The sequence below is a fragment of the Mirounga angustirostris genome, unplaced genomic scaffold, assembly GCF_029215605.1.
Source record: "Mirounga angustirostris isolate CCGP_5_RB_7025 unplaced genomic scaffold, mMirAng1.0.hap1 SCAF_10, whole genome shotgun sequence".
In the NCBI taxonomy this organism is placed as follows: domain Eukaryota; kingdom Metazoa; phylum Chordata; class Mammalia; order Carnivora; family Phocidae; genus Mirounga; species Mirounga angustirostris.
In genome coordinates this window covers 675,723-699,088 of record NW_026991718.1, presented here as the reverse complement: position 1 = coordinate 699,088, position 23,366 = coordinate 675,723, and the positions used below count along the sequence as shown (strand labels likewise).

The window sequence follows — 23,366 nt, the reverse complement described above, 5'->3', positions numbered from 1 at the left end:
AAAGAGTAGAAACTGTAAATCTGAATACAGACCCTGACGCTAAGTGGCCAGGTGTCTTTGGATGAGTGACTTACCTTTGCTGAAACTTAGTTTCCTAATCTGTAGAATGGGAACAATAATACCAGTCCAAAGAGCCCCAGTGAGGGTGAACCCCCATACAACAACCACAGCACCGAGCCCACAGTGGGCACACTCGCCTTGCCGGGGTTGCACGTTGAACGAACGGGCTGAACATGGACAATCGGAAGGCAAGTCTCATCTTCCTGTGCTAACAACCTCTTACGTGCCTTCAGCTCAGAAGCATTCCACGATTCAAAATCCCCATAGAAATAAGCCACGGAAGGATTTAAAGAAATGGTTACATATGATTTTTCACAGGCTAATCTGCAGCTCCGTGTGGGTCAAAGAAGATTAAGGGCACCTGGAAATTCAAAGGCTGATTACCTCAAATTCCATCCCAGGAGTCAAGGGGATGCAGCACAGCTTAATATTCTGTGCACAAGCCAGAATTCTTAAGAGAAACATTTCAGGGGAAGTTAACATAAGGTGAAGGGTTTCCAGAAAGCTGTGACTTAAAAAAAAAAAAAAATCCACTGATGCAGAGAGCTGAGCTCTGCTCACAAGCCTCCACACCCCACCCAATCGGTCCCCTCTCCGAGCCTGTGGCCAGTCCCAACCCCAGCTCACACACCCCCGGCTGCTGAAAACCAATCTCTCCCCACAGCCTCTGAGGGCCTGGAGAAGCCAGAAAGGCCCCCCTGGAAGCCAATCACATCCTGCCTTCGTCACTTCCTCCCCGGCCCCTCCTCCAAGCACTGCCAAAGGTGAGGCTGTGTCTGCACATAATGGGGAACAAATTAAGTGACAGTTTAAATCTTGTAATGGGTCAGGCAGGTGGTGACATGAGCAATGCCTCTTCAAGAAGGTGATCCATCTTCTCTGTCTCTGGGGAGAGAGGTAGATCCGCAGAGAGAGAGGAGAGCGGTGTGTGAGCGAGCAATCAGGGAGGGATTAAACGGCAGGTGGGCATCACTCAGCTGCCCCTGCCGGCTGACCCAGCTCAAGGCCTCTGGAAGGCTCCCTGGAGCTTGAAGTACCTGCAAACAGCAGATGACCGACAGGCAAGGTCATACTTGTTGCCAGCATTTTCTAGGAGCCCCACTTTGTGTCGGACACGGTCCTTACCTCATTTCATTCCCGCCACAGCCCAACAACGTAAGTGTTCTCACAGGTGGGAAAACTGGAGCTCAGAGAAGATACAGAGACTTGTCCAGGGTCACACAGAGCCCACATTCACAATCAGGTAGGGATCTCTCATTGGTCCAAGGTTGCTGGTTAGTTGGTTGGTTTGGTCAAGGAGATCTTTGCCGAGTCTTAAGCATATGCCTGTGCATGACCTTGAACCGTAAGAGAGTAAGACAGCAAGAGTCAGGGCTCTGAGGAAGGAATCAGGGCAAAAGTTTCTTTTAAAAAAAAAAGAAAAGAGATTTTTATTTATTTAAGAGAGCAAGAGCACAAGCAGGGAGAAGAGGCAAACAGAGGGAGAAGCAGACTCCCCGCTGAGCAGGGAGCCCATCTGGGGACTGGATCCCAGGACCCTGAGATTATGACCCCAGCCAAAGGCAGATGCTTAACCCACTGAGGCACCCAGGCTCCCCAAGAGCCAACATTTCCTGGAAAATTGGTCAGAACCAGCAAAAAACAGCCTGTCGGAGAAGGTGTGCTGGCCAGATTCAGCACACAGACCTGTACTCAGACCAACCAGCCCATCTTGAACAGTGACATTAAGAGCTCTTTAAACCCACCCTTCAGGTTTCCTTGACAAACTCAGTTTCTGCCTTTCTGAGCCCCACCTTTGCCTTTGGCCTGGGAGATTCTTCATGAGGGCCACTCCCACTCAGACCTCCCTCTCTACCCATCGTCGTAGGGCATGCAACCGTCCCTGGTCATTCTTTGAAAAGATGTCCAAAGGCCTCTCTCCCATGGTGCCTGATCCCGCGGAGGAAAGCTGGAGGTAAATTTGGCTTAATACTCACAGGTCTCAGATTCTGTTTCTCTTTTATTAGCAGGTTTTCCTTGAAGTCCTGCCTAATGAAGCTTTCCTCTCCAGGCTTAATCCCCTCCAATCTAACCTACGATCCCTGGCAGATTAAATTTACCCAAGTTTAGCTTTGATCATGTCAGCATCTCCCCAGAACCCTTCCACAGGAGTCCTTTGAATTGGGTCAGACTCCTTGTATCAGTATTCACATCATCTGCTCAAGCAGAGCTGAACTGCCTCGTGTTCCTTGAGCAGAGAGCATACCTCGTGCTGTCGGGATGCAGGTCCACACCCACGGTCTCACCATAATGGTGCTCCAGGCCTGGGTGAAAAGAGAGAGGCCTTTCTGGAGAAAGACAGAGCTGAGTCTCCATGATGGGAGTTTCAAGGAGCTCCTTGGGAATCAGAGAAGTAGGCAGGTATCAATGCGGACATCTGGGTCCGTCTCCAGGGGGCATCGGAAGCCACACACAGGGCAAATAACTGGGATTCAGGAGCATATTTTGCTCTCCCACATTTGTTCTCTACATCTGTGTTCTTTCCCCCTAAAAACCCTTAACAACAAAAGCGGTGATAGGGCAGGAGGGCCAGAGGGATGATGTGGCATGTGTCCCCCTTGTAGGAGGGGGAGGAATCCCCAAGGGAGGCCATGGAGTTAGGGGAGGTCATCAGGAAGACTTATCCGCTGGTCGAGCCATGAGGTGGCCCTAGGCGATCGGAGGCTCCTCATCCTCTTCCCTATCCTTGGAATTTAGGTTCCACTGCCCTCCCTGCTCCAGAGGCTGCCCCCAGGGCATAGCCTTGAGCTAGTGATGTGGTGCTGAGACCATCTGGGTGGTCTACATGACTGAACCCAGTTAAGGCCTCTATATAAACTTTAAAGACTGGGCAGGCAGGTGTCGAGCCCTACTCACCTTACAGTGTCCAAGCCCCGCCTCATATGTAAGTTCCCTTGCTTCTAAAATCTGCCCCCTACCCATCTGGAGTGGCCGCCCCTTTCTGGGGTCCCTCCCTGCCCTCAGCGCCCAGAGGCCAGTTTCAGGTGACACCCGGAAAGCCGCAAGTGGTGGTTACAAGGGGGATACACTGAGCTGAATGGCTGGGGGGAGCCAGAAGGGAAGGGGTCAGGGACAGAGGGATGTCCTAGGGGCTGAGACATGGGAGGTGCTTCAGATCTGGTCATTCGCTCAGGACGGCAGTGGTCAGTAGTCTTTGACTGTATAGCAGATGAAGGAACAAGGGACTCCTGACCAGAGGAAGAAACGCTCAGCTGCCCAGCACCTGCCCCATGGTAGATGGTGTAAATAAATAATGAGTGTGGCACGCTGATGGACCTGCACCCGCTGTACAGCGAGAAGCGTTGGCTCCATTGCTTCCGAGGGCTCTGCCCGCACCGATGTTCGATTTCTTTCTTTCTTCCTTCCTTTTTTTTCTTTCCTCCTCGCTACTAAATGGAAATATGGCCTGGGAAGGGGGGACCATTTTCAGGGTTGAGAGCACATGTTGCGAAGTAGGCTTTGCCACAGACTCTATTTTAGCGAGTGAAAGTGATGTGAGAAATGAAGGTGATTCGTGTTTGTGCTTCACATGTTTCTCTATTTGCTTTAAACACAGACAATATTTACTAGCACATGCAGCTTCTCAATCCTCCCGGTATTTCTGGAGCTGAGAATTGCTGGAGGCCTAGCAGAAAAACTTAGTCCAAATTGGTTTCTTTGGTAAGAAAAGGAATAACAAGGAGGGAGGCAGACCCACGAGGCCGGCGGCCTTTTCCCTTGGTTCTCGTCTGTCTTGAAATATGTAATTGCCATCCTCGGAGCCAGAAAAGGCACAGGGGTTTGAACCAAAGAAGCGACAACGTTGTGTGCTGGCTGGAGCTGAGAAGTGCAGCAAGATTGGCCATAATGTAGTTTGGTTTCTACTTTTTGATTCCACAGGTTGTTAATTAGAATGGAAGAAAGCAAAGTGCGGGGAGAGGGGGGGTAGAGAAACAGAATTATGCCAGGAAATCGGGAAATAAGTGAAATGAAGAGCAGTCAGGCTAATGTAACAGAAACCAAGTGAATACTCTCATGAACGTGCTCCCTGTTCTCCACAGGAGAGGAACTTGACAGGGCTGTGACCTTGGCCATACCCCCTTCCTTACGAGAAGCCATTCCACGCCAGGTCCAAGAGAAGCCGGATACCCACAGGAACTCCTGCCTGATAGCAGTCAAATCAGTAAACACAAGGGATTCCAGAATCCTCTTATGTCAATCAAAAATTAAATTTGGCAAAACCATAACCGATGACTGAACCCAGAAGCCAGCAGTCTTTCTCAGGAAAGGGCCAGAGAGTAAATATTTCAAGGCCATGCAGTTTCTGTGTTAAGTACTCAACTCTGTGGTCACAGCAAGAATGCAACCAAGACAAGACGGAAACAGACAGGTGTGGCTTGTGCTGGGAAAACCTTATTGACAGAAATGGGCAGCAAGCCAGTGGTGGTCCCCAAGCCCCGGCCTGCCAACCCCTGAGTTCAGTGATCATGACAAACCCTATCTGATGGCGCTTTACCATGTAGACAGTGTCCTTGCTTGCCCATCTCACGAATCTGTGAGGAGGCAGAGGAGGGACTGTAGACTCATCTGACCCACGAGGAGTTGGGGGTTCACAGAAAACAAGTGCCCAAGGTCACATAGTCTATAGGAGGCAAAACTGGGGCATTACCTCCCCGTGACCTTGGGCCCCTGCACATCTGGTCCCACTCCAAATCCTGCTGCTTCTGCCTTCCAAGGACCTGTGGCTGAGCAGTGCCACCTACACGAGCACTATGTCTGTCCCAGCCACACGGCCGGCCATTCACGTGAAGCCTCTTCTCCCTCCCTCCACCCCTCTGCCCAGTCGCATGAATGAGCTTTCTAAAAGTCAGATGTCAGCACGGCACACTCTGCCAAGAGCCCTTTAAAATCTCCCCATGACCTACAGGCTAAGGCCCCCTACTTCTTGGCTCAGGCCACAGGGCTCCCCTGGCTCTGGCCTCTGCCTCTCCATCCTCACCCCTTGCTGAGATCTCCTAAACCCCAGCAATTTCAAACAGCACAGCGTGTCCACAAGTCATCTCCTGTGGGCCCCTGGGCCTTTGCACATTCTTCTCCCGACACATGAAAGTCCAGCCTCATGCTCCACCTCTTACACCAGGTGTTCTTTGCTAGGCAGGCCAGGGTGGTATAGAGGACTCAATAATTCCCCAAGAATAAGAAAACCTGGCTTCTCAGTCTAGTTCTGCATGGGGAGGGGGACAGGTGGCCCCTCTACTGGTAAGCCAGCCCTCCAGCACTCAGCTCAAGGTCTCTGCCAAAGGGTGCCTCTGACCCCACCCCACGTGGGCTCCAGGGCTCCTGCTCACATCTGTGTGATGATCAGAGCCCCTCCCGTACCCCCCGCAAGTGTCAAGTCTTCCTCTGTCCATCATCAGCAAACTTGGGGCATGCAGGCAGAGACCCTCCTGTCAACCCGTGTATTCCCAGCACAAGGCTGAGGGCCTCGGACAGAGCCAACCACTGTGAATGGTGGTTGACCAGATGGACACACGAATGGGCCAGGGGATGAGGTTAATAGATGAGGAAATGGAGAAATTTTCACTCAGATTTTTTCTAACAAAGGGTCCGGCTGAACAGAGAGAAAAATGTAAAACTTCCTTAAGAGACCCTTAATCATAGGAAACAAACTGAGGGTTGCTGGAGGGGAGGGGTTGGGGGGACGAGGTAACTAGGTGATGGACAGTAAGGAGGGAACGTGATGTGATGAGCACTGGGTATTATATAAGACTGATGAATCACTGAACTCTACCTCTGAAACTAATAATACACTGTTAATTAACTGAATTTAAAAATTTTTAAAAAGAATAAATTTTTTAAAGACGGTCCATACCAAGTACATTATCTCAGTTAATCCCCATTGCACTATAATATGATAAGCTACATTAATCCAGTTATAGAGAAGGGCACTGAAGCTCAGAAAGGGTGAGCAGCTTTCCCAGTGTGGCACAGCCAGCAAACCCTGGATCCTCCACTCTTGAGTCTTTTCAAACACTGCACAGCTCAAGCATCACAGATTCCATTTGATCTTGGGATCCCCCCACACTCTTTGTTAGGTGAAAGAAGTACCCTTCTATTCCTAAATTGCTGAAGTTTGTATCAGAAATAGGTGTTAAGTTTTGCCGAATGCTTTTTATGTCTCTATTTATATGATCATATAATTTTTCTTCTTTAATCTCTTAGTGAACAAATTATATCAAATTCCAAATTTTAAACCAATGTTGCATTCTTGAGATGACTTCCACTTGGTCATGATGTGTTACCCTTTTATGTATTGAGGACTTTGATTTACTAACATTGGCTTGAGGACTGTTACATCTATGTTCATGAGGAATATTGGTATGTAGTTCTATTTTCCTGCACTGTCTTTGGCTTTAGTCGGTTGTAGGGTGATGCTAACCTTATAAAGTCTTTTCTATTTTCTGGAAGAATTTGCATAGAACTGATATTATTTCTTCTTTAAATGTTTGGTGTCTTTCACTAGTGAAACCATTTGAGCCTTTGGTGTATTAATCATAGTTATCTACAATTCCCCGTCAGATAATCCCTACATCTGTGTCCTATCTGTGTTGGGTTCTGACAATTGCTCCATTTCCTGAGAGCGTGTTGCTTTTTCTTACCTTTTCATATACCTCATGATCTTTTGTTGAAAGCAAGACATGCGTGCAGGATAGGAGAGACTGAGGTAAATCATTTTTGTGTCTAGAAAAGGATGCACCTTCCCCTTGGCGAGGGCCCTAGTATGAGGGTTTGTGTTAATCTAGTCAAGTGCTGGGCTGGGTTTGGTCTTTGTTATTGTCATTGGGACCCTCAGCATACCATAGTCTTCGGAACTCCTGTCAAGACAGCTTGTGTCTAGGCACTGGATCCTTCCCTTCGCTGAGGAGGAACAGAATGGCTCTCCCTTGGACCCCAGATTAGAGCTGTCGCTCTGTAGTGGACATGGAGGGAAGGGTTGGGCAGAGTTCCTCATCCCTCCAACAGGACTGTTGTTTCTCTCTCCCTCAGATCTTGTACTTGAGTCCCTTGCACAATGGATGGGGTTCACAGGATTGTGGGAAAAGCCTGCAGGAGAGTCCAGACCCCCAGTGTCAGCAGCCCCGGTGGCTTCACTCTGTCCCTCCAGTGTGCATGCAGCCTTCACCAGTTTGTCAGCCTTTCTAGCCAGGCTTCTCCTGCTCTCCGGGTACCCGTCCCAGGTGGGCATGAGTTCCCACCTCCCGTCCCTGGAGGCAGCACGGTCTCTCTTTCCATGCCCCACAAGTTACTACCCCTGCAACCTCAGCTCTCCGGTGGATTCAAAAACAGCCATGAATTTAAAAGAAGTCCAGGCCTTTTTCATTGCAAGGTGGTAGCAACGTTTCTGCCTTCTCTCTCCATCCCAAGGTGGAGGCCAGATTCAGTATCTTTTTTTTTTTAAGATTTATTTATTTATTCCAGAGAGATAGAGAGAGCTCGAGCACGAGCAAGGGGAGGGGCAGAGGGAGAGGGAGATGAGCAGACTCTCTGCTGAGTGTGGAGCCCGATTGGGGGGGCTCGATCTCACGACCCCAAGATCATGACCTAAGCCAAATCAAGGGTCAGACGCTCAAATGACTGAGCCACCCAGGCGCCCCTGGCTTCAGCATCTTTTTACGGCTAATTTTTATTTTAGTTCCTAAGGTTTAATTTGAATGGGCTAAAAACCTATCTTCACTGAAATGTCTTATTCCAATTCACACAAATCATAAAACTTAAAAAAAAAAAACCTTGAAAACTATCATCACACGTCTAACTCAGAGAAATATCTTTTAACCACAGTACTCACATTATTATGGAATTGGGGGTGCGGATTATTGCTTAGACCCAAGAAACACAAACTCTGAGCATTCTGTATTCTTTAGGCTCCTGAAGCAATTAAAATGAGAATAATTTGAAGGCGGACAGAAAGAAAGTTTCCCTTCTGGAATAACAAGAAGCTGCTGTTCCTGTGTGGAAATGGAGAAACCATTCTATTTTTATTTTATTTATTTTTTTGCCACTTTAATCCTGACAGTGGTTTTATTTTTAGTTCACTTTTAATTAGTCGTGCAGAAGAAGAGAGCTGGAGTCAGTCCAAGGTGGAGAAAAGAGTTATTCTAAGCAACTCCACACTAACTATAACCTGGAAGGTGCTGAGCAAAAGAGATTTAACTCCCGATTCACTCAGGACCAGGGTGTTTGTGCAGGGTCACCAAGGAGGTGACCGGGCCCTGAAGGGCTGGGTTCTGAGAGGCAATGTGTTGAAGGAAGGCCCAGGAGCACAGTAAAGGGCTCCAGAAAGACCCAGGGACCGGGCAGGTGGGTGTTAGCGGGGAGCAGAAGGCAAAGCCAAGTGCTCTGACTCTAGAAAGTGGTTTGGGGAGTGTGCACTCCAGGCTTCCGGGCAGGCTTTAAGGGGATGAATCTGTTGGGGATGAGTCTGTTGAGCAGGATGGATGGGCGTGGGAGCATTAGAGCCCAGAGGCAAAGCAATCAGGGTTTCCGCTCGGGTGCTGGCAGGATGATGGAGAGAAGGATTTGAGAACCACGACACAGGCAGAGGAGAAAGAATGGCTTGCCACCCGAACCTAGTGAGCAAGGAAGGTGGAGTCAACAGCAGCTCAGGGGCTAGGCCTCGGCCCTGCCTTAGCAAAGATGGGGTGCTGAGGCAGGCCAGGCCAAGCTCCAGGTGAGAGGCCTGAGCAGGTGCCCGTGAGGCCTATGACATGCCCTATGAGGGAACACACACTCTGCAAGCGAGAAACCTGGGCCACCGCCGCCTCAGCCCTGCACCTTCCCAGCTGTGTGACGTCAGGCAAGTCACCTCTCTGTCTTAGTTTCCTCAGCGGGATAACGGGGATCCTGGTCTCGAAGCATTTCATACGGTCGAAATCAGAACACTTCTAGAAGAGGCTTAGCATCATGCCTGGCTCATAGCAGGCAGTTAATAGCTTGGCTACCATCCCATAACCCTACGCCCTGCCGTTGGCTACTGAGATCTTCTCTGTACCAAGTACTCTGCCTAGCAGTGGGGACAGGGCAGTGAGGGAAACAATCACTGTCCCTGTCCTCTGGGGCTCTAAGGCACCAAGAACTACTGGTTCAGGAAGAGCCCTCGAACTGGGAGGGAAGGAGCAGGCACACAGAATAACACCAGCCCTACAGGGGGGAGAGGGGGTGCGGAGGCCAGGAAGTACAGCAAGGCACACCGCCACATGCCCCCTCCCTCCATGCCTGATGCTCTCTCCCTGCCCTTGAAGTCCCTCGTGCAGGGGAAAGAGCCCATGAGAAGCAGCCCCATCTTTTCTCTCTATGCACCTCAGAGCACACCCACCTTCTCTCCATCAGCCTTCTCTCCAAGGCCACAAGCACCAAGGGCAGCAGAGTTTCGAGCGGCAGGAAGCAGGACAGCTTCAGGGTCTGCCTGGTGCCCCAACTTTTGCTCGCTGATTTCTCCCCCCAAGGACCACTCGCAGCCTCAGTCCTACCTCAAGTGCTAACTCCTGTTCAGTCCCAGGTCAGACTGCAGGCAACCGGCCTCAAAACCCAGAGACCCCCACTATCACCAGGTCACAGCCCCCCACTTTGCCCTGGAACGGGGTTCAACACTGCAGCGACTTCCTTATTCTGGGACCAGCAGCTCAGCCCTGCCCTGCACGGGTCTCTTTGCTGGGCAGTTACCCCGAGTCCCACACGGACTGGGCTCAGTCGGCACACTAGGGCTCCCTCCTCCCTCAAGGACCTCTGTCTGGGGCAATCACAGGCGATCAGAAGGCACTGTGATCAACGTACAACCGAGAGAAGAAAGTGCTGGGGGACACAGAGGAGAGGCTCCCAACCCAGCCAGAAGCCGAGTGGTGCTGAGAAGCCATCTTAGAGGAGGTGACAGCTAAGCTGAATCCCCAAGCGAGAGTGGGAGCGGCCAGGCGAAGGGCCTCGCTGCAGGCAGGGGAAGAAGCCAAGGAAGGACAGAAGGTGGGATATTTAAGGAATTGGCAACTTTCCAGTCCAGCAGAGCCTCTCTCCAAACCTGGGGTGCTGCCTCGAACACCAGCAGCCCCAGCCCCACCACCTGCACCCGCGGCTCCCAGATGCTGGTCACCGGCCTGCCAAGAGCTCAGGTGTCACCTGCTCTCAGACTTGCCAGCACCATGCCTCAGCCACCTGCAGAGCCACTCCACTCCCCACTCCCCGGCTCTCACCGGCCACCACCTACTTGGGCAGCATTGTCTCACCTCCTTTGTCCTCGTGCTTTCTGGGACCTTGCCTTCGGGGCTCTCCTGTCTCCTGCAGGCAGGAGCATCCCTGTGGCTCAGTCAGTGCTCAGCTCAGTGAACCCAAATCCAATGCACTCATCCACTCTGCGCCAGCCCCAGGGCATGGACCTCTGAGCTCTGACTAGGGAGGGGGAGATCTGCGGGCTGCAGGGGGGCCTCCCAGGGGGGCCTGGAAAGAACCCTCCTCATCTCCTGGGCCTGTGGATCTAAAACAAGAACCCCTAGGCCATCTGTTCTCTGCAATGGTGCTGAACTCCCAACCACGTGTGGGGCAGTGCCCGTGGAGAGCCTGTGGAGATGCATGCTCACTGTCTCCAAACCGGGGACTGCAAGGCTGGCCACGCACCCAGCACAGGGACAGGGGGTCGTGAACAAGTTGGTGACAGAGCCCAGCAGCCAGCAGATACCTGGGGAGCCGACACAGAAAGACAGACAAAAGCAGGAAGAAACCTTTGTCCACGCATGCATGTCAAGCCCAGAGGCCCTGGGGAGGCTGTCCCAGCTGCCCGCTCCTGTCAGCCCCAGCCCTGGGCCGCATGGCTGGGGGCCTTAGGTGCCCTGGCCTGGAGCCCCCAGCCTGGATTTTACCTCAACTGAGACTCGAATCAATGTGTGGTCTCAGGATGTTCCCTCTCTCTGCGCCTCAGCCGCATCACTGTGAGTTCCCCAAGACTCCAGCTTTCTCCCCCTACATGGGGTCTCTGTGACGGGCTTCCCAGTTCATGCACGGACCTGCTCCCCTGTAGACGCTGTCCCTTCACCAGCCCAAAACAGCGGACCCCCCAAACAGCAGTCCTCCTCCTGCCCGCTGCATTTTATAGAAACTTCTTAAAAAAACTTTTCTCTCTCTCTTTTTTTTTTTTATGACCAGCCTAAATCTCTGCTAGATTTAGGTCCACAGTCCTTTCTCCAAAACCTCACGGGCTTCAAAATTCAAAGTCTTCCAGATCTCAGAAAGGGACGGAGTGCACGTCATGTCTATCACGTAGCGCCGGCTACATTTCAGGCAGCACCCCGCCTCTGAGCATTGGCCACTGCACAGCCAAGCATGCAAATATGAATATGCACGTGAAACGGGATCAAGATGACTCAGCTCAGATCAGAAAGAACATCAGGATTGCTGCTACGGATCCACAGGCAGTGCTGGTCTCAGAGGCATGGGGTGGGTCACGCAGGCGCCTGGAGCCCCAGAGGGCTCCGGGCCAGGGTCACAGAGGGTTTGTGCACACGAGGTTGCTGGGCAGACCCCGCCAGGGGCGTCTGGATTGGGATCTGTTAGGGTTTTCACCGGTTCCATGTGGATGTGAGCAAGTTCTGTAGCCCAAGTCTCATTCTTGTGTCTGTAAGCAGAGACCACAATACTGACCACGGGCTTATAAAAATGCAGTGATAGGAATGAAGGAGGCAGGCAGTGACAGAAATCTAAGGAATGATGGGAGGGTGTTCTGGGCGCCCCCCAGCCCTGGCTCTCCTCCACTGGGTCATGTTGAGGGAGGATCTCCTTGTCTGAATTCTCCCCTCCCAGGTGAGCCCCTCAGGGCATGCGGTGAGCTTTTTCTTTCCATATTTCTAGTACCTAGAAGAGAGCTTTGCAAATAATGAGGACTCACTACATGTTTGTTGAATGAATGAATGACGGAATTAATTATTTAGGATGTACTCAATGGTGTGGTGACTTCGTGGCAGAACAGCGAACACATCCCACGTCCTCCTGTCCCCAAGAGAGTGGTCTCGTGTTCTACTGTCCTCCAAGCAGCCAACCTCGGTCAGTCACAACCACTGTGTCAACATCTGCGGCCCCCGCCCTGCATCTGTCAGTGACCTCAATAGAGCCGTGTAACAGGCGCCCCACCAGGTAAAACAGGAGCAGGATTTACAGCCACAGTGGGATTTGATGGAGGTGTGAAAGAGGAGAAGAAGGCCGGTTACGGGTTGCCCAGGAGCACAGGATTCTCAGTTGGACACACCTGATTGTAAATTCTAGCTCAGCCACTGACCAGCTGGGGTCCTGGCGCAGAAGCCCTGACATTCTGAGGACCTTAGTTTCCTCTTTTTAGGGAAGGTAATCATGAAACCTGCCTCCCAGAGTTGTCGTGCATATTAAAAGCACAACGTAAGCAGCCAGAAAGAAACTGTAATTATTTTACACTGCAGACGATTGCTCTTTAGAGCTAGATGCGACCTTACCCCATCACCGTAATTAGGTTAATTGTTCTAATATATATTGCAATTAAAGCACCTATATTTGTCCCAGGCATTTTATCACATTCACTTGATACCACCCTGAATGTCACCGTGGGACTTTGATCAAGGCCATGACTGACAGATGGCGGACACCCAATTGAGGAGCAACCAGATTTAGTTTGTCCTCCTCACCTCTTTCTAGAAATACTCTCTTCCAACCCTCTCAGACTGTTTACACCCTACCCACTTTTTTCAAGAGCCAATTAAAATGAGACATTCCCCAGGAAAACTTTCTTTCTTGTCCCCAGCTGTAAATGTTCTCTCATTCCCCTGTGCTTCTGTAAGACCCCATCACTGTATCATGGCGACTGTGGATTTCTCTCATTCCCCTATTTTTTTTTTTAAAGAGAGAGAGAGTGCACACGCACAAGCGATGGGGGGGAGGGGTGTGCAGAGGGAGAGGAGAGAATCTTAAGCAGGCTCCATGCCCAGATGCAGGAATCAATCTCACAACCTTGAGATCATGACCTGAGCCGAAATCAAGTGTCAGCCACTTAACCAACTGAGCCGCCCAGGTACCCCCTCTCATCCCGCTTCTTGACCTGGGGCATATGGAGGGCAAAGGCCAGGTTTGACTCATCTTTGTTCCTTTGCCACTCGACACAGAGATTGGCTCTTAAAATACCCCCTGCAACTGAGCAACTTCATTATATAAAGCTGTGAAAAGAAAGAAGACTGCTAGATCCTGAGCCGGGGAAAGCAAACACTAAACACATCACCTCTTTTTTCTCAGTGGGACACTTATGGACGGACTGTGCCCACGTGCTCATCTTGACTGCCATAGTTTCCAAGTGAGGTGTGACACCTCTGCAGATGCTAGGAACTTTCCACAAAACCCCAGGGCATGGAGAATGTTGACAGAATCAACTTCTTAATCCTGGGCTTCTAAATACTCTTTCCTCCAAGCCTACCCAAGAGCACAGCTGCGGTAGAGGCTGGCCTCATGGTGCCTCTCATCTCATCTCCCCTTTCACAGGTGCCCTTCTCCCGCCATACAAGAGAAGGACACGCCTCTTCCCACCTGATATCTTCCTATACAGTGCTGCCTCGGAGTACAGAACAAGGAGGCATGGGGGGCAACTATTGGTGTCCAGAGCCTCTTCGTATCATGGCACTAGAACCAACCACCTGCTCCATCTCATGAAGACAACATCCAAAAAAATTTACTTTTTATATTTACTAATTACAAAAATTTGTAATATCTATAAATTGCCAATTAAAATTATTATAATAGTAATCCAATGCAGAAAAAAATGTTAACACTTAAGAGCCTTAATAATAAAGAGAATTTGCAAATTATATTTCAAATGATCTACGTATTTTTGTTGCAGAGATGTATGGTGGGGTGATTAATAAAAGACTTAAGTGAAAAATATATACTATGTTAATTTAAAACTCTGAAGGGGAAGAGGAATGGAAATACAACGTCAAGGAGAAAAAGAAACAGCGTAAATTTGCAACTGTTAAAAAATAGTTTATTCATGTATGGTAGTTTTGTTTATTTTTTTTAAGGTTTTATTTATTTATTTGACAGACAGAGCACAAGTAGGCAGAGTGGTAGGCAGATGGAGAGGGAGAAACAGGCTCTCCGCTGAGCAGGAAGCCGGATGTTGGGCTCGATCCCAAGACCCCAGGATCATGACCTGAGCCAAAGGCAGCTGCTTAACGGACCCACCCAGGCGCCCCAATGTATGGTAGTTTTAAAGATGAATAATGGTGAGTATAGACTCACTATGGTTTTTATATTCCATTAAATACATTAAAAGAAGAGATGGGACATCTTTATTATAAAATGTCAGTAGTTTATAGGAAGCCAGAAATCACATCATTTGTAGCTCTTTATAAGTATGATTAAAATGTTTAGATACATAGACTTTAAAATTATTTTAGGGGTATGCCATGTTTCTCTCATCTGGATGTCTGCATTTTAATACATAAATCTATTGAAATCTGAGAAAGCAAAGGTGAAGTAAGGAAAATCTGCTATACATTATGCCCCATCTCTAAATTTCTAGGTTGAAACCTAACCCCCGATGTGATGGTATTTGGGAAGGGGGGCCTTTGGGAGGTGACCAGGTCATGAGGGGGGAGCCCTTATGAATGGGATTAGCGCCTTTAGAGAAGAGACCCCAGAGAGCTCCCTCACCCCTTCCACCTCATCTCCTCCACTGTGTCCCTGAGGTGGCTGTCTGTCTGTGAGTCAGGAAGCAGATCTTTATCAGACACCAAATCTGCTGGCCCCTTGATCTTAAACTTCCAGCCTCCAGACTGTGAGAAATAAATATCTGTTGTTCAAGCCACTCATTCTGTAAGATTTTTTACAGGAGCCTGAGCGGACCAAGACAGTAACTATGAAATAGAAAGTCAAAGAAGTTCATACGGTGTGTGTAGGGGCATGCCCCAGATTCTTGCCCTGGCTCTATCTCCAAGTCACCGTGTGACCTTGAACAAACCCTTCCTTTCTCTGACCCTTGGTTCACCCACAAAACGGAAGCTCTATAAAGCTCTTTGTAGATTTATAATACTTTATCACCCAATTTTCTGGAAAGCAGACCCAACTCAGAGAGGTAAAATAAACCCTCAACAGATTTAGTCTGAATTCAACTCCTCTGAAATAACTCTCCCCGGGCCTAGGTCCTGTGAAAGAGATCTGGTGTCCTTCCTCCTGCATGCCCTGGTACCATCTTGGGGTCTAGTTATCAAGAGGAAGGAGCCTAGAGTACATGTGACATCCTCCAAGTCTTCCCAGGCTGTACATTTGTCTCAAGACCAACTCAAGAATGAAAGGGAGAGAAAGAGCAGAGAGAACAGACATCTCTTCTGAGTCCAACTTCCAACCCAAAGCAACAAATGCGGCTGATTTATTTGTCTCCTCACAGTTAAAAAAAGAAGAAGAAGAAAAAAAAAGCTAGCTGCTGGATTTTGGAGGCATTATGGTGGGGTGGGAGAGTGATGTCCCCAAACCAGCCAAGATAATGGCTGTGTCATGGAGGTCAACCCCCTTGACTCCGGACTCTTCAATTCAATGCATGAACTCTTTGGAAGTATTCTTCTAGATGTTTACTGAACTTACAGACATGTGGCAGCCTCTGCGCTGAGCTCTTTGCACACTTCTCTTCAGCAAACCTTGAGATAGGTATTATGACTCCATTTCATAGGTGACAAAACATTTGCTCAGAGAGGTTCGGTAAGATGCCTGAGGACATCAGCTCGCGTGACAGGCAGTATTGAGGCCACATCTGCTGGTTTCTGAAACCTGAGCTCACGAGCAGTTCCACGATTGGGGTGCCTGGGTGACTCAGTCAGTTAAGCATCTGCCTTTGGCTCAGGTCATGATCTCAGGGTCCTGGGATTGAGTCCCGCAACGGGCTCCCTGCTCAGCGGGGAGCCTGCTTCCCTCTCCCTCTCTGCCCCTCTCAGATAAATAAATAAAATCTTAAAAAAAAAAAAAAAGCAGTTCCATGATTGTCCAGTTGGGGGATGCATGGACACTCCCTGAGCCCCATCTCTTTGGCACATAGGGAAGACCACCACACACTCCAGTGTCAAAGGCTTGTTCTTACCCGTGAATGAGACAGTAACACATAGAAAGGAGCTCTTGTCTCACGTCCGCCTTTGGAGTAGGAATTTTCTCCTGTGGATTTCCAGGTAAGGAAACTGAGGCTCAGGGCACAGAATTAATTCGCATATACACAGCACATGGCATAACCTGACCTCGAATCCTGCACAGCTGTTATGATACATGGCTTCTGTACCCAGTTTAAGGGAGCAGATGTTGGGAATGTTCATCATCAGCATCTCTGCACCATTCAGAGCGACAGATGCACGTTTCTGACTCTTCTTCTAAGAAGCCTCCAGATGGATCCAGCTGAGTGTGACATGCCAAGTGCGCTCCTGGATATGTCTTCCAGAGCACCCTTTAAACAACACTTTAAAGCAGCAATTTCCACGCTGTGCTCCGCTGAACACCAAGGTTTTTACAAAATGTTAAAAGAGACTCCAAAAGGAACAACAAAAGGAAATTTGGGGGAGGCCAACTAAATTTGGGACTGTCGTTTAACTAGATATAGCTTCTGGCTTTGAGGTATGTCATTCATTACATCTGGCATCCGGTAAATGACATTGGTCCACGGCTACCTGTGTGACCTTGGGGTGAGATCACCAGAAGCACTGGAGTAGAAGAAGAGAAAGAAATGAAGAAAGGATCACAAGCAAGCAGCAATATTCTAGGCGAGAGCAGAGTAAAAGACCAGTCAAAAGTTTAAGAACGCAGTGGAGATCCGATGGAAGAAATACCAAGAGAGGGCGGAGAATTAGAAGCCAAAGAAGGAGAGTTTCAGGAAATACGCATCAGAGGGTTATCTGCCCCTGAAGGATGGAGAGTCAGACCTGCGTGAGAAGCCACTGACCAGTGGCTTCCCAGACCGTGGCTGAGATACAACCTCATGAGCCCTTCCTCTGCCTTCTCCTGTTCCTCTTCCTCTCCTCTTCTTCCCTTCCTGAACACTTCCATGCTAAAGCCATTGGATGGAGCTGAGCAAGGTGCTGGTGGGGTGATGGACGAGCCAGTGTGCCAGGTGATGGCATAGAAGCCAGAGAAGGAGGAGGAAACTTCCATGTGCCTGGGACGTGGTGGGGATGGTGAGGGACGCCCAGAGCAGGGAGTCAGAGCCTGAACCTGGGGCAGCAGCATGGCCTGGGGGGCTGGAGCCTGTGACATTGGGGAGATCCTGCGTGTGGTGGATGGCATGGGTGGGAGGCTAGTTACACACACGGCAGAGATGAAAGCAAGAAATACACTACCAGAGAGGGAGTCAGATTTCTCACTTTTCGAGAAGGGAGTTAGAAATATGGAAAGGAAGGAAACAAGAATGAACTTTTTTGTCTTCGACTGGAACTATACCTATTATGTGAATTCATGGTTTTCAATACCCAGCAGGTCCCGAAATGTAGGTGTAGTTTTAAGCTTTAATAACATCAGAGGATAAATACTGCAAACTCACAGAACACACCATTTGAAAGATTAATTATTTACATTTCTTTTCTGTTCAGTGTGTGAGTTTTGAACTACAAAGTCTTCATTTTCTCGGTCCTTCTGAAGACGGAAAACCCTGAACAAAAATTTTAAAACATATTCAAAATTTTCAAAATTAAATAAGCGTGATGGAGATTTAAAGAATTCCACTTTCAAGTGATTTTTTTGTGTTTATAGTATTTATGCTTCTGGCATTATTAAATCTTAAAATGCTACTAAAATCAAGGCACACTATACAAAAACGCTATTGGGTAACACCGAGCTAAGAAATGTGTATATGTATGTGCATGTGTGTTTGTGTGTGTATATATGTAAGTACGTATATTACACACGCCTGATTTTCTTTTAAGAGTTTATTTATTTATCTGAGACAGAGAGAGAGAGCATGAACGGGGGGAGGGAGAAGCAGATCCCCGCTGAGCCAGGAGCTGGATGGGGGACTTGATCCCAGGACCCTGAGATCATGACCTGAGCTGAAAGCAGACGCTTAAATGACTGAGCCACCCAGGCATCCCTCACATGTTTATAACTGTATTTTTTATCTATAGATATCCATGTTCCACATGGGAGCAATGAGCACCACTGGTGCCCCAATCTTGGTTTGTAAATACCCTTCTCCATTAAAAGGAACACTATGTATACATAAGATGCCTGAAGAAATTGGCCTTGGAAGAACACAGCTTCACCTCTGCCATATTCCTACCAAAGATGCATCACCTGAAGCGAATCACCAGGAAACATTAGACAAACCTCAATTGGAGGGACAGTCCACAAAATAACTGGCCTGAAATCTTCAAAAGTGTCACGGTCACGAAAGTCAAGAAAAAGTGAGGAAGTGTCCCAGACTGAAGGAGAGACTCAGAAGACAGGACAATAGATACATCAAGCAACTTTAAACGAAATGCATTTGCTCTAGAAGACCTCCATCGAGCACTGGGATGGAGGGTGGGCGACAGGAAAACATCCATGTTAATTTCAAGGCTTTGTGTGTTTATTGTGCTTAATGTGGAGGACTGTCCATGCTTGTAGGAAACACACACTAAAGCAATTGGGTGTGATGGGGCACCAAGTGGGCAACCTACCCTCAGATGGTTCAGGAAAACAGAAGTATTCTGCACAGCACTTCCAACTTTTCCATAAGTTCAAGACTGTTTGAAGGGTTTTCCTGTTAAAATGAAAAGGAAATATTGACTCTGAAGAGGGTCCATATCTTCATTTGCCAAATCAAGTATTGGTGGCTGTTGACGCTTATTGAGAGAATGATGATGCACACGCGTCTTTCTTTGTTACCTACAAAAACAGCTTGCGGGCAGGAGATACTAAGGACAGAATGGCTGGAGGGACAGTGGAGAAGAACTAAGCCATTGGACAATGTTGGATGAGTCAAGGGCAAGAAGGAACAGCAACTCTTCAAACTCACAGAGTTTGAAGACAACAGACTAAAGACCCTGCTCTCACTTTCCCTTTTTGCTGACATTTGTCAACATTTGCAAGACCAATGGAGGGTGGTTGGCCCCCACCCTGAGTGGCAGGCCCCTTGGGCAGCCCTGGAGAAACCACTCACCTTTCTGCCTCCTTGGTTCCCATCAGTTTTCCACATGCAAGGCCTCTGTGCACGTGGCAATGAGCAATGTGGCTTTGTTGTAAAAACCCAAAATTCCAAGTAAAAAAAAAAAATGGGGGGAGGGCTGAGTGGTTGGGCAGAAGAGGAAGACAGACTATTCTTATAGCTTTGTTATCTTTTAAATTGAAAATCATGTAAGTAGATCAATGATTCTCAATGGAGGGGGGCAGAGGCAATGTTGCCCCCCTTGGAACATTTGCCAGTGTCTGGATTCACTTGGATTGTCACGGCTGGGGAGCAGAAGTGGGGAAGAGAGGACATGGTTGTTACTAGAAGCCAGTGAGTAGGGGTCAGCTGCTAAATAGTCTACAATGCAGAGGACAGCCCTCACAACAGAAAATTATCTGGTCCAGAGTGTCAATAGCGTGATGGTTGAGAAACCCTAGAAATAAACACAAAAATAATAATAATAATAAAATCTTTGGCTGTTGCTTTGAATAAAAATAAACATACCGCAGATCATTGAGCAGATGGCTGGTGAGATTTTAACGGGCTAAGCTGTGTACAGGACATAGGGTGGAATTCTCAAGCCCAGTATGACATGGTAGAGCATTTAGTGTAGACTCAGCAGCTTATTCTAACCTAGGCCATGGTGGCTGGGAGGGAAGATGAAGTCCTTGAGCCAGAAGTAGCATGGGATTAAGGGGTCAGAGGCCAAAACTTAATTTTGGTTCTACTGATTACTACTTTCACTCCCAGCCAGGAACTTCCAGCTTTCCTCATCTGTAAAAGGTGGCTAATATCCTCACATTGTCATCCGGTGAACCCCGGACTCTTTGTGGACCCTCATGCCATACACAGGGGACACATAAAAGCAGGCCCAGAAGGCCAGCATCTGTGTTAAGCGGCAGCTCAGATCCCTTCGGATTCCCCCTGACCCATGCACTCTTGATCTTAACAACTCCCATTCCCAGAGTCCCAGCTTCAAGCACCAGCTTGAGAATCTGCTGCCGGCCCACGTGCTTGAGCAAAGTCCTATCCTCCCCACTGGCCACTGACCCATGTCTCAAACGCTTCTGTTCGGCCATGTTTTGGAGTCTCCCCCTCTCTTTCTGATCCCTGGCCCTTGCCAGATCTGTCACCAGACTGGAGTTGGTGCAGGCTTCACTACCCATCGTGCTGAGGTGTGAGAGTCGTTGTGACATGACGGAGATGGAAACAACGTGTAGACTCGAATGCGCCCCACAGACCCGGGGAAGACGTTCTCATTAAGACAACACCTTACTATCCATCACACCCTTACACCCCACCCACCACCAAAACTGTTGCCCAGCTGATGTTCAGCAAATGTGTCCTGTTGGTGAAACTCACAGGTGGGGGGTGCAGAACGGGAGGGGCGGAGACACTGAAACACGATGCCTATCCCCACAGGGCTTACACACAATGAGGAAGGAAGACAGAAGCCTCCAGAACCAGCGGAGACCCCCATCCGGAAATGGACCCACATGGGATGGGTGGACATGTCCTCTTCAGAAACTGTCTCACCGAGAATGGGGGCGGGCACAGAGTGACACAGCTAGCAGAATCCTCTCTGTGCACCGACCTGATTAGATATACCCTGTGCTACTGGATTTTCATTTCCCCTGATATACACATTCAGAAATCATCCAGAAAAGGCCATCAGGGCTGAGACATGCTGGACTTCTTCCTAGAAGGACAGACTGAAGAAACCCGAGATGGTGGCCCTAGATAAGAGAGGGATGGACTGGAACCTTCCGTGAAACCCTTCAGCCTGTATGGGGATGACAAGAGGATTTCAGCTCAGCATCAAGCCCTTTCCAGTAATTAGAGTCCGTCGGCAGCCAGAAGGCTGAGCCGTGGGGAAGGATGTACTTTTAAATGGGAGCCACGATGACAGAGAAGGATGGTGGGGTGGTCCCACAAGTCCACGCTGAAGGCTGGTCATTTAACACATCAAACGAATGCCTCATCAAGAGTAAGTCCCCAGGACCCCAGACTTGCTGAGTGACGCTGAATGAGTCACCTCATCTCCCTGGGCTTCTGTTCCATCAACCAAAAAGGAAGGATAATCATACCTGGAAGCATCAAAGTGAAAGAAGATCTGCAAATTCGCCTTGCAAAAACATAAAGCACGGTGTAGAGGGCGTGACGTGGTTGCACAGCTCCCTCCCCCGTGAGACGTTTTCTAGGACACACAGGTCTGCCCCACCAGTGTCCCTGGGTGTCTCAGGCCACCACCTGTGCAGAAGTGAAATTTTCTGCTGGGGAGAGCTGCACAGAGAGAGCCCTGGATTTGATGAACACAGTGGGCTAGTCCACTGGGCTGTCTGTACGAGGATCATATTTTATTGAAAAGGGGGACACAGCATGGGGCCCGCTGAGCCCCCAGCACTGCTCTGATGCTGGCATTCACAGGGCAGGCTGCTTCCTTCCCGCTCAGGGGGCCCCGTGGGCATCCCAGCCTTCCAGGGCTGGCCAGGGTGAGGGAGCACATCCAGCCAGCTGGGGCAGTGGGAGGAACACAGCTCTCCAAGTCAAGGCTGCTGCTTTCTCCATAGGTGATTTGAGACCAATGTGGGACCCTCTCTGAGCCCGTGTTTCTTCAGCTGTCATCCTGGGGAGATTATCATAATCCTCTTCTCTGAGGATTTGGGGAGGGTTATATGAGATAGTGCCGGTCACTGCCCGAGGGGCAGACAGGGAGGCATGTGCCCACTCCCCCCAAATGCCCAGAAAACAAAAACAGTGTAATTCTGCAACATGGTATAGGAGTCTCAAAAGTATAAGACGTCAGCTACGTCATTTATGTCACGTAAATCAGGGTCGATGATTCATTCAATTATTATACATGTGTAAAAAAAAAATTCACAATGTTTTCATCTATTCAGAAAATAAAAACAGAGTAAAACCATGAGTACTTGCTTCTGGGAGAGGCTGAAGAGGACAGCTAGAGCTCGGGATATGGTGATAAAACTGTGTCCCGGGGGATTTGGAACCAGAGACAGAGAGCTTGCTTCCCTGGTATAAAACCCCACCTCTGAGGGGCGTCTGGGTGGCTCAGTTGGTTAAGTGTCTGACTTAGGCTCAGATCATGATCTCGGGGTCCTGGGATCCAGCCAGGAGCCCCCTGAGGCACTCCCCCCACAATCCCAAGCTCCATGCACAGCAGGGAGTCTGCTTCTGCCCCTCCCCCTGCTCACATGCATTCTCTCCCTCTCTAATAAATAAATAAAACCTTCAAAATAAAAAAAAAAAAACCATCTACAAGCACGTACTTGCATAAGCATGCGTGCACACATGCTCACACACACTTGAACCCAACTAGGTCTAAAATGTTCACTGAGAGGCAGCCTGGTACGGAGAAAAAGCAAAAGCTTTGGTGTCCAAACTACATCCTAGGTTTGGGATTTTCTTATTCTGGGTTTTACGACTTTGGGCAAGCTACTTCCCCCATCTTCATAATAACTAATTTTCCAAGTTGTGGAGGTTAAATTAAATCATATAGGTAAATTGCCCAACTTAATGTGTGATTCACAGTTAAGTATTTGATAAATGGGAGCCCTGCATTAATGCATGTGATTGCATGAAAATGTTATGTATGTTGTTCCCCTCCCCCGCCCCCCCCCACCCCCACCCCCAGGGAAATTCGCCAAGCCAGAAAACCCAGCTCCAGCCAGGAGCCCAAACAGAGTGCTCTGGAAGGCTGTATTCTAGCTCCCTCCCAGTTATGTGTGTGATGAAGATCCAGCAGGAAGCTGATCTCAATGTTTGTTTATTGAAACCATTTGTTTGCAAAATGCCTTTTTGTGTACATCACTAAAGCTCTCCATTTGTAATTCCCCATCTGTGGCTTCTGACAAGCAAACCTTCAGGAAACCTTAAAGAAAAGTGTCACATGATTAAACCTGCAAAAATATACATGGGTCTGGAGGGCCTTGCAGGGAGGAGCAAGATATCCAGGGGCCCAGGAGGAAGGGAGACAGTGCCCATCAGCCCCCCTCGGATGGACAGCGGAGACCCCAGGAAGCACCCTACAGACCTTTAGTGAGAGCAAAAGGAACCACCTGCTGGAATTTAGCAGGGCCCTCCACAGTTCTGGTCAACACCA

The 23,366-nt window shown here is 49.0% G+C and overlaps 1 long non-coding RNA gene across 1 annotated transcript in view; it reads right to left on the bottom strand.

Annotated features, from left to right (window-relative positions):
* Positions 1–1,356: 1,356 nt before the first annotated feature.
* The window catches only part of LOC123850416 (uncharacterized), a 35,602-nt gene continuing 13,592 nt past the window's right edge, over positions 1,357–23,366 (bottom strand). The window contains exons 3-4 of the long non-coding RNA XR_006792341.2: positions 18,756–18,838; positions 1,357–1,397 (exon numbers count right to left, since the gene is read on the bottom strand). This is a non-coding gene — a long non-coding RNA (uncharacterized LOC123850416). The remainder of the gene's footprint in view (positions 1,398–18,755; positions 18,839–23,366) is intronic.